The sequence below is a fragment of the Acomys russatus genome, chromosome X (genome assembly GCF_903995435.1).
Source record: "Acomys russatus chromosome X, mAcoRus1.1, whole genome shotgun sequence".
In the NCBI taxonomy this organism is placed as follows: domain Eukaryota; kingdom Metazoa; phylum Chordata; class Mammalia; order Rodentia; family Muridae; genus Acomys; species Acomys russatus.
In genome coordinates, this window is record NC_067169.1 from 114556991 (window position 1) to 114567939 (window position 10949).

Consider the following 10949-nt stretch of genomic DNA (forward strand, 5'->3'; position numbering starts at 1 on the left):
AACACAGGAATCAGGGGGCTCTGACCCCAGACTTACCTGCTAGTCCTGAGAAAGCCCCAGGGGCCAGTGTCCAGGTGAGCATGAGCACAAAACAAAATCCTAGAGCCTAGGGTACTGGGCTCACCTGTGCCCCCTGTCTTCCTCTCTGATCATTTGTGGAACCCTTGGACCTTGGGGAACAGAGAGAGTGGATCTGGGCCCACCAGTTCACAGAGAGACCCATAGTCTGTGCAGGGGACCAGGGAGCTGTGGATAAATCTACCAGCTGCATCCCCAAAGCTGTACACTAAGGTCCTCTGATTTAAGAGTTTGCGGGAAGGGTGCACACTTCCCAACAAATGGGACAGGTTCCCACTGTTCCTGTTTTGTTTGTTTTCTTGCTTTTTTGTTTTTCGAGACAAGGTTTCTCTGTTTAGCCCTGATTGTCCTGGACTGGCTTTGTAGACCTTGTGGCCTCGAACTCAGAGAGCTCTATCTGCCTCTGCCTTCCAAATGCTGGGACTAAAGGCATGTGTCACCACTGCCTGGGCCTGGCCTTTCTTTCCTTTTGTTTTTGTTTTGTTTGTTTTTTAGTTATTCCGGGTTTCTCTGTGTTGTGTTGGCTGTCTTGGACTCACTTTGTAGACCAGACTGGCCTTGAACTCACAGTGACCAGCCTGCCTCTGCCTCCAGAGTGAAGGAATTACAATCTGCAGGACCTCGCCCTGCCAATTCTTTTTTTTTTTTTTTTTTTTTTTTTTTTTGGTTTTTCGAGACAGGGTTTCTCTGTGTAGTCTTGGCTGTCCTGGACTCGCTTTGTAGACCAGGCTGGCCTCGAACTCACAGCGATCTGCCTGCCTCTGCCTCCCGAGTGCTGGGATTAAAGGCGTGCGCCACCACGCCCGGCTCGCCCTGCCAATTCTTAACTGGGAGCTTTGTATCTGAAACTGAACTGCGGGTGGTGTTTCTCCAGGCTGGAGCTACTAAAACAAGAAAAACACAGCAAAATGGGTGGCTCTTTCCCCAGATCTAGCTGCTAGTCCTGACCAGGGGCTGGTTTCCAGGTGAGCAAGAGAACAAAACAAAATCCCAGAGCCTAGTGTACGGGCCTCACCTGCACCCTGTGTCTTCCTCTCTGACCATTACTGGGACCCTTGGTCCTTGAAAAACAGAGAGAGTTGATCTGGGCCCACCAGTGCACAGAGAGACCCAGAGCCTGTGCAGTGGACCAGAGAGCTGTGGATACACCCACCAGCTGCAGCCCCAAAGCTGCACACTAAGCTCCTCTGATTTAAGAATTTGGGGGAAATGTGCACACTTCCCAGCAGTGGTACAGTTTCCCACTATTCTTTCGGTGTTAGTTAGTTAGTTTGTTTGTTTGATTTTTAGTCTTTCAAGACAGGGTTTCTCTGTGTAGCCCTGATTTTCTTGGACTCGCTTTGTAGACCACGCTGTCATCAAACTCACAGAGATCTTCCTCCCTCTGCCTCCCAAATGCTTGGTTTAAAGGAGTGTGCCATCACTGCCTGGTCATTCTTTGTTTTTGTATTGTTTGTTTGGTTGGTTTTCAGTTTTTGAGACAGGGTTTTTCTGTGGTGCCTTGGCTGTCTTGGACTCACTTTGTAGATCAGACTGGCCTTGAACTCACAGTGATCAGGTTACCTCAGCCTCCCCATGGTTGGAATACAGGCACGCACCACCCTGACCTGCTAATTCTTAACCAGAAGCTTTGTATCTGAGACTGAACTGTGGGTGGTGCTTCTGTAGGCTGGAACAACAGAACCAGAAAAGACAAGAAAATGGTGGCTCTGACCCCAGACCTCCCTGCTACTCCTGAGAAAGCCCCAGGAGCCTGTGTCCAGGTGAGCATGAGCACAAAACATAATCCCAGAGCCTAGTGTACTGGCCTCACCTGCGCACCCTGTCTTCATCTCAGACTATTTGTGGGCCCCTTTGCCCAGGGGGAAGAGAGAAAGTAGATCTCAGGCCACCTGTTCACAGAGGGACCCACAGCTTGTGCAGGGCACCAGGTAGCATGGATATACCCTCCAACTACAACCCTAAAGCTAAACTCTCTGCTAGTCTGTTCTAAGAACTTGAGGGAAGGATGCACACTTCCCACCAGTAGGACAGGTTTGTTTGTTTGTTTGTTCACTTGCTTTATTTGTTTTTTGGGACAGGGTTTATCTGTGTAGCCCTGATTGTCCTGTACTGAATTTGTAGACCAGGCTGTCCTGGAACTCAACAGACATCAACCTGCCTCTGCCTCCCACATGCTAGGATAAATGGTAGGTGCCACCACTGCCTGGCCATTGCTTTTGCTTTTGTTTTTGTTTGTTTGCTTTTCAATTTTTTGAGACAGGGTTTCTCTGTGTTGCCTTGGATGTCCTGGACTCATTTTGTAGACCAGACTGGCCTTGAACTCACAGTGATCAGCCTGCCTCTGCCTCCAGAGTAAAGGGACTACGGTCTGGAGGACCACGCCCAACTATTTCTTAACTATGAGCTTTGTATCTGAGACTGAACTCTGGGTAGTGTTTCTCCATGCTGGAGCTACTGAACAAGGAAAAACAGGGTGGCTCTGAACCCAGACCTACATGCTAGTCCTGAGAAAGCCTCAGGGGCTGGTGTACAAAATCTGGCCTCAGCTGCGCCCCCTGTCGTCCGCTCAGACCATTTTGGGCTTTTTGGCCCAGAGCAAATGGAGAGAGTGGATCTGGGCCCACCAGTGCACAGAGAGACCCAGAACCTGTGCAGGGGACCAGGGAGCTGTGGATACACCCACAGGCTGAAGCCCTAAAGCTGAACACTCAGCTCCTCTGTTCTAAGTATTGGAAGGGTGCTCACTTCCCAGCTGTGCCACAGGTTCCTGCTATTCTTTTTTTGAGAAATTGTTTTGCTGTGTAGCCCTGATTGTCCTGGACTCACTTTGTAGACGAGGCTGGCCTCGAACGCACAGAGATCTACCCGCCTCTGCCTCCTGAATGCTGGGATTAAAGGCCTGTGCCTCCAGTGCCTGGCCATTTTATTTGTTTGTTTGTTTTTCAGTTTTTGAAGACAAGGTTTCTCTCTGTTGCCATGGCTATACTCGACTTATTTTGCACACCAGACTGGCCTTGAGCTCACAGTGATCAGCCTGCTCTGCCTCCCAAGTTAAGGGATGACAGTCTACAGGACCATGCCCTGCTAGTTCTTAACTGGGGACTTTGTGTCTGCCCCTGATCTGTGATTGGTGTTTCTCTAGGCTAGAGCTACTGAAACAAGAAAAACACAGCAAAACATGTGACTCTGACCCCCCCCCCCCCACTGCTAGTCCTGAGAAAGCCCCAAGGGCGGGTTTCCAGTTGAGCAAGAAACAAAACAAAACTCCAGAGCCTAGGATACAGGTCTCACCTGCGCTCCCCTGTCTTCCTCTCTGATCATTTCTGCTTCCCTTTGTACAGGTGGGTCTGTGAGAATGGATCTAGGCCCACCAGTTCATAGAGAGACCCAGAGCCTGTTCAGGGGACCAGGGAGCTGTGGATACACACTCCAACTGCAGCCCTAAAGCTCAACACTCAGCTCTTCTGTTCTAAGAACTTGCAGGAAGGATGCTCACTTCCCAGCAGAGGGGACAGTTTCCTACTATTCCTTTTTGTTGTTGTTGTTTCTTGCTTTTTTGTTTTGTTTTGTTTTTCGAGACAAGGTTTCTCTGTCATCCCTGATTGTCCTTGACTTGCTTTGTAGACCAGGCTGGTCTCGAACTCACAGAGATCTACTTGCCTCTGCCTCCGAAATGCTAGGACTAAAGTCATGTGTCACCACTGCCTAGCCATTCTTTCTTTTCGTTTTTGTTTTTGTTTTGTTTGTTTTTTAGTTTTTCAAGACAGTGTTTCTCTGTGTGGCCTTGGCAGTCTTGGACTCACTTTGTAGACCAGACTGGCCTTGAACTCATAGTGATCAGCCTGCCTCTGCCTCCAGAGTGAATGACTACAGCCTGCAGGACCACGCCTCACTAATTCTTAACTGGGAACTTTGTATCTGAGACTGAACTGTGGGTGTTGTTTTTCCAGGCTGGAGCTACTGAACCAGGAAAAGCACAACAAAACTGGTAGCTCTGAAATCAGACCTCCCTGCTAGTCCTGAGAAAGCCCCATGGGTGAGTGTCCAGGTGAGCATGAGCACAAAACTAAATCCCAGAGCCTAGTGTAGTGGCCTCACCTGCGCCCCCTGTCTTCCTTTCAGACCATTTGTTGGCCACTTTCCTCAGTTGGAACAGAGAGAGTGGATCTGGGCTCACCAGTGCACAGAGAGACCAAGAGCCTGTGCAGGGGACCAGGGAGCTTTGGATACACCCTCCAGCTGCAGCCCCAAAGCTGCACAATCAGCTCCTCTGTTCTATGAAATTAGGGGAAAGGTGCACACATCCAAGCAGGGGACAGGCTCCTGCCATTCCTTTTTTGTGTGTTTGATGGTTTGTTTTCAGTTTTGGAGAAAGGGTTCATCTCTGAAGTCCTGACTGTCCTGGACTGGATTTGTAGACCAGGCTGGCCTCAAACTCACAGAGATCTACCTACCTCTGCCGCCCAAATGCTGGGATTAAAGGAGTATATCACCACTGCCTGGCCATTCTTTGATTTTGTTTTTGTTTTGTTTATTTGTTTTTTAGTTTTTCAAGACAGGGATTTTCTGTTTTGCTTTGACTGACTTAGACTCACTTCGTAGACCAGACTGGCCTATAACTGACAATGATCAGCCAGCCTCAGCCTCCAGAGTGAAGGGATTACCGTCTGCAGGACCACGCCCCACTAATGGTTAACTGGGAGCTTTGTATCTGAGACTGAACTGTGGATTGTGTTTCTCCAGGCTGGAGCTACTGAAACAAGAAAAACACAGGGAAACGGGTGGTTCTGGTACCAGACCTCCCTGCTAGTCCTGAGAAAGCCCCAGGGACTAGTGTCCAATGAACATGAGCACAAAACAAAATCCCAGAGCCTAGTGTACTGGCCTCACCTGTGCCCCCTGTCTTCCTCTCAGACCATTTGTGGGCCCCATGGCCCTTGGGGAACAGAGAGAGTGGATCTGGGCCCAGCAGTGCACAGAGAGAGCCAGAGCCTGTGCAGGGGACCAGGGAGCTGTGGATACACCCTCCAGCTGCAGCCCTAAAGATGCACACTTGGCTCATCTGTTCTAGGCCTTGGGGGAAGGGTGTACACTTCCCAGCAGTGAGACAGGCTCCTGCCATTCTAGTTTTTGTTCTTTAGGTTTTTTTGTTTGTTTGTTTGTATTTTTTTCCTATACAGGGTTTCTATGTGTAGCTCTGATTGTCCTGGACTTGCTTTGTAGACCAGGCTGTCCTCGAAGTCGCAGAGATCTACCTGCCTCTGCTTCCTAAATGCTGGGATTAAATGCATGTGGCACCAGTGCCTGGCTATTGCTTTTGTTTTGTTTTGTTTGTTTCTTTTTTAGTTTTTCGAGACAGGGTGTCTCTCTGTTGCCTTGGCTGTCCTTAACTCAGTTTGTAGACCAGACTGGCCTTGAACTCACAGTGATAAGCCTGCCTCTGCCTCCTGAGTGCTGGTAATGTGGTCATGTACCACCATGCCTGGCTATTTCTTCACTGTGAGCTTTCTATCTGAGACTGAACTGTGGGTGGTCTTTCTCCAGGCTGGAGCTACTGAACCAGGAAAAACACAGCAAAATTGATGAATCTGATGCCAGACTTACCTGCTACTCCTGAGAAAGCCCCAGGGGCTGGTCTCAGGGTGAGCATGAGCACAGAACAAAATTCCAGAGCCTAGTGTCCTGGCCTCACCTGCGCCCCTTGTCTTCCTCTCAGACCATTTCTGGGCCCCTTTGCCCTTGGGGAAGAGAGAGAGTGGATCTGGGCGCACCAGTGCACAGAGAGACCCAGAGCCTGTGCAGAGGACCAGGGAGCTGTGGATACACCCTCCAGCTGCAGCTCTAAACCTGCACACTGGGCTCCTCTGTTCTAGGAACTTGGGGGAATGGTGCATACTTCCCCGAATTGGGACAGGCTCCTGTCATTCTTTTTTGTTTGTTTCTTTGTTTGTTTGTTTTCAGTTTTGGAGAAAGGGTTCTCCTCTGAAGTCCTGATTGTGTTTGACTGGATTTGGAGACCAGGCTGTCCTCGATGTCACCGAGATCTACCTGAATCTGCTCCCAAATGCTTGGAATAAAGGAGTGTATCACCTCTGCCTGGCCATTCTTTGTTTTTGTTTTGTTTGTTTGTTTTTTAGTTTTTTGAGACAGGGTTTTTCTGTGTTGCCTTGGCTGACTTGGACTCATTATGTAAACCTGATTGGCCTTGAACTCACAGTGATCAGCTTGCCTCAACCTCCCCAGTGGTGGGACTACAAGCATGCACCACCAGGTCCTGCTAATTCTTAACTAGGACCTTTGTATCTGACTGTGGGTGGTGTTTCTCCAGGCTGGAGCTACTGAAACAAGAAAAACACAGGAAATCAGGTGGCTCTGACTCCAGACTTCCCTGCAGGTCCTGAGAAAGCCCCAGGGGCTGGTGTTCATGCAAGCAGGAGCATAGAAGAAAATCCCAGGACCTAGTGCACTGGCCTCACCTGTGCCCCCTGTCTTCCTCTCAGATCATTTGTTGGCCCATTTGCCCAGAGGGAACAGAGAGAGTGGATCTGGGCCCACCAGTTCACAGAGAGACCCAGAGCCTGTGCCAGGGGCCAGGAAGCTGTGGATATACCCTCCAACAGCAGCCCTTAAGCTCAACACTCAGCTCCTCTGTTCTAAGAACTTTGGGGAGTAGTGCTCACTTGCCAGCAGTGGGACAGGCTCCTGCCATTCTTTTTTTGTTTTTTTGTTTTGTTGTTTGTTTGTTTGTTTTCATTTTTGGAGAAAGCGTTCCCCTTTGAAGCCGTGATTGTCCTGGACTGGATTTGTAGACCAGGCTGGCCTCAAACTCACAGAGATATACCTGCCTCTGCTTCCCAAATGCTGGGATTAAAGGACTATGCCACCACTGCCTGGCCCTTCTTTGTTGTTTTTTGTTTGTTTGTTTGTTTTGTTTTTTTTTTTTTTTTGTTTGTTTGTTTTTTAGTTTTTCGAGACAGAGTTTCTCTGTGTTGCCTTGGCTGACTTAGACTCACTTTGTAGACCAGACTGCCCTGTAACTGACAATGATTAGCCTGCCTCTGCCTGCAGAGTGAAGGGCTTACAGTCTGCAGGACCATGCCCTACTAACTCGTAACTGGGATCTTTGTATCTGAGACTGAACTGTGGGTGGTGTTTCTCCATGCTAGAGCTACTGAACAAGGAAAAACACAGGAAAACGGATGGCTCTGACCCCAGACCTACATGCTAGTCCTGAGAAAGCCCCAGGGGCTGGTGTCCAGGTGAGCATGAGCACAAAACAAAATCTGGCCTCACCTGCGCCCCCTGTCGACCACTCAGACCACTTTGGGCTTTTTGCCCAGAGCAAAGGGAGAGGGTGGATCTGGGCCCACCAGTTCACAAAGAGTCCCAGAGCCTGTGCAGGGGACCAGGGAGCTGTGGATACACCCACAGGCTGCAGCCCTAAAGCTGAACACTCAGCTCCTCTGTTCTAAGTACTTGCTGGAAGGATGCTCACTTCCCAGCTGTGCCACAGGTTCCTGCTATTCTTTTTTTGAGAAATTGTTTTGCTGTGTAGACCTATTGTCCTCGACTCGCTTTGTAGATGAGGCTGGCCTCGAAGGCACAGAGATCTACCTGCCTCTGCCTCTTGAATGCTGGGAATAAAGGCCTGTGGCTCGAGTGCCTGGCCATTTTATTTGTTTGTTTGTTTTTCAGTTTTCAAGACAAGGTTTCTCTCTGTTGCCTTGGCTATCCTCGACTTATTTTGCACACCAGACTGGCCTTGAACTCACAGTGACCAGCCTGCCTCTGCCTCCCAAATGAAGGGACTACAGTCTGCATGACCATACCCTGCTAATTCTTAATTTGGTGCTTTCTATCCAAGACTGAACTATGGGTGGTGTTACTCCAGGCTGGAGCTACTGAAACAAGAAAAATACAAGAAAATGGTGGCTCTGCCACCAGACCTACCTGCTAGTCTCCAGAAAGCCCCGGGGCCAGTGTCCAGGTGAGCATGAGCACAAAACTAAAGCCCACCGCCTAATGTACTGGCCTCACCTGGGCCCCCTGTCTTCCTCTCAGACCAATACTGGGACCCTTTGTACAGGTGGAACAGAGAGAGTAGATCTGGGCCCACCAGTGCACAGAGAGACCCAGAGCCTGTGCAGGGGACCAGGGAGCTGTGGATACACCCTGCAGATGCAGCCCTAAAGCTCAACACTCAGCTCCTGTATTCTAAGAACTTGGGGGAAGGATGCTTACTTCTCAGCAGTGGGACAACCTCCTGCCATTCTTTTTTTGTTTGTTTGTTTTCATTTTTGGAGAAAGGGTTCATCTCTGAAGTCCTGATTGTCCTGGACTGGATTTGTAGACCAGGCTGGCCTCAAACTCACAGAGATCTACCTGCCTCTGCCTCCCAAATGCGGGGATTAAAGGAGTGTATCACCACTGTTGGGCCATTCTTTGATTTTGTTTTTGTTTTGTTTGTTTGTTTTTTAGTTTTTGAGACAGAGATTTTTTGTTTTGCTTTGGCTGACTTGGACTCACTTTGTAGACCAGACTGGCCTGTAACTGACAATGATCAGCCTGCCTCACCCTCCAGAGTGAAGGGATTATAGTCTGCAGGACCACATCCCATTAATTCTTAACTGGCAGCTTTGTATCTGAGACTGAACTGTGGATTGTTTTTCTCCAGGCTGCAGCTATTCAAACAAGAAAAAAAGAGTAACATGGGTGCCTCTGACCCCAGACCCTCCTCCTACAGCTGAGGAAGCCCCAGGGGCTGGTGTCCAGGTGAGCATGAGCACAAAGCAAAATCCCACAGCCTAGTGTACTGGCCTCACCTGTGCTTCCTTTCTTCCTCTCAGACCATTTGTGGGACCCTTTGCCCTGGAGGAACAGAGAGAGTGGATCTGGGCCCATCAGTTCACAGAGAGACCCAGAGTTTGTGCAGGGGACTAGGGAGCTGTGGATACACCCTCCAGCTGCAGCCCTAAAGCTGCACACTTGGCTCATCTGTTCTAAAAACTTGGGGGAAGGGTGTACACTTCCCAGCAGTGGGACAGTCTCCTGCCATTCTTTTTTTGTTTGTTTGTTTTCATTTTTGGAGAAAGGGTTCCTCTCTGAAGCCCTGGTTGTCCTGGACTGAATTTGTAGACCAGCCTGTCCTCGAAGTCACTGCCTCTGCCTCCTAAATTCTGGGATTAAAGGCATGTGCCACCAGTTCATGGCTATTGTTTTGTTTTGTTTGTTTGTTTGTTTTTTAGTTTTTCGAGACAGGGTTTCTTTCTGTTGCCTTGGCTGTCCTCGACTCAGTTTGTAGACCAGACTGGCCTTGAACTCACAATAATCAGCCTGTCTCTGCCTCCTGAGTGCTGGGAATGTGGGCATGCACCACCATGCCTGGCTATTTCTTAACTGTGAGCTTTCTATCTGAGACTGAACTGTGGATGGTGTTTCTCCAGGCTGGACCTACTGAACCAGGAAAAACACAGCAAAATGGATGAATCTGACCCCAGACCTACCTGCTTGTCCTGAGAAAGCCCCAGGGGCTGGTGTCCAGGTAAGCATGAGCAGAGGAACAAAATCCCAGAGCCTAGTGTCCTGGCCTCGCCTGTGCCCCCTGTCTTCCTCTCAGACCATTTGTGGGCCCCTTTGCCCTTGGAGAACAGAGAGAGTAGATCTGGGCCCACCAGTGCACAGAGAGACCCAGAGCCTGTGCAGGGGACCAGGGAGCTGTGAATACACCCTCCAGCAGTAACAGTATAGCTGCACACTCGGCTTTTCTGTTCTAAGAACTTGGGGGAAAGGTGCACACTTCCCAGCAGTGGGACAGGTTCCTGCCATTCCGTTTTTTTCAAGACAGGGTTTTTCTGTGTAGCCTTGATTGTTCTGGAATTGCTTTGTAGACCAGAATGTCCTAACTCACAGAGATATACCTGCCTCTGTCTCCCCAATCCTGGGATTAAAATGTGTGCCACCACTGCCTGGCCATTCTTTGTTTTTGATTTTTTTGTATTTTAGTTTTTTGAGACAGGTTTTGTCTGAGTTTGCATGCCTGTCCTGGACCTACTTTGTAGACCTGACTGGCTCTGAACTCACAGTGATCAGCCTGCCTCTGCCTCCCAAGTGAAGGGAGTACAGCATGTAGGACCATGCCCCACTAATTCTTAACTGGGATCTTTGTATCTGAGACTGAACTGTGGGGGGTATTTCTCCTGGCTGGAGCTAAGAACCAGGAAAAACACAGGAAAATGGGTGGCTCTGACCGCAGACCTATCTGCTTGTCCTGAGAAAGCCCTAGGGGCCCGTGTCCAAGTGAGCATGTACATAAATTAATAATCCAGAACCTAGGGTACTGGCCTCACCTGCACCCCCTGTCTTTCTCTCAGACTATTTGTGGGCCCCTTTTTACGGGGAGATCTGAGCTAGTAGATCTGGGCCCACCAGTTCATAGAGACACAGAGCCTGTCCAGGGAACCAGGATGTTGTGGATACACCCTCCAGCTGCAGCCCTAAGAATGTGGGGAATGGTGCACATTTCCCAGCAGTGGGACAGGTTCTCACTATTCTTTTTTTGTTGTTGTTGTTTTGTTTGTTTTTAAATTTTATTGCATTAATTTATTCATATTACATCTCCTTGGTTATCCCCTCCCTTGGATCCTCCCCTTCCTCCCTCCCTCCCATTTTCCCCCTACTCCAGAGGAAGGATAGCAGGCTACCAAGCAGAGACTTCATTTTTTGGGGGGTTTTGAGACAATGTTTCTCAGTATGGCCCTGATTGTCTTGTAATTGTTCTCCAATTCACAGCCATCTACCAGCCTCTGCTTCACAAATGTTGGGATTAAAGGCGTGTGCCACCACTGCTTGGGCATTCTTTGTTTTTGTTT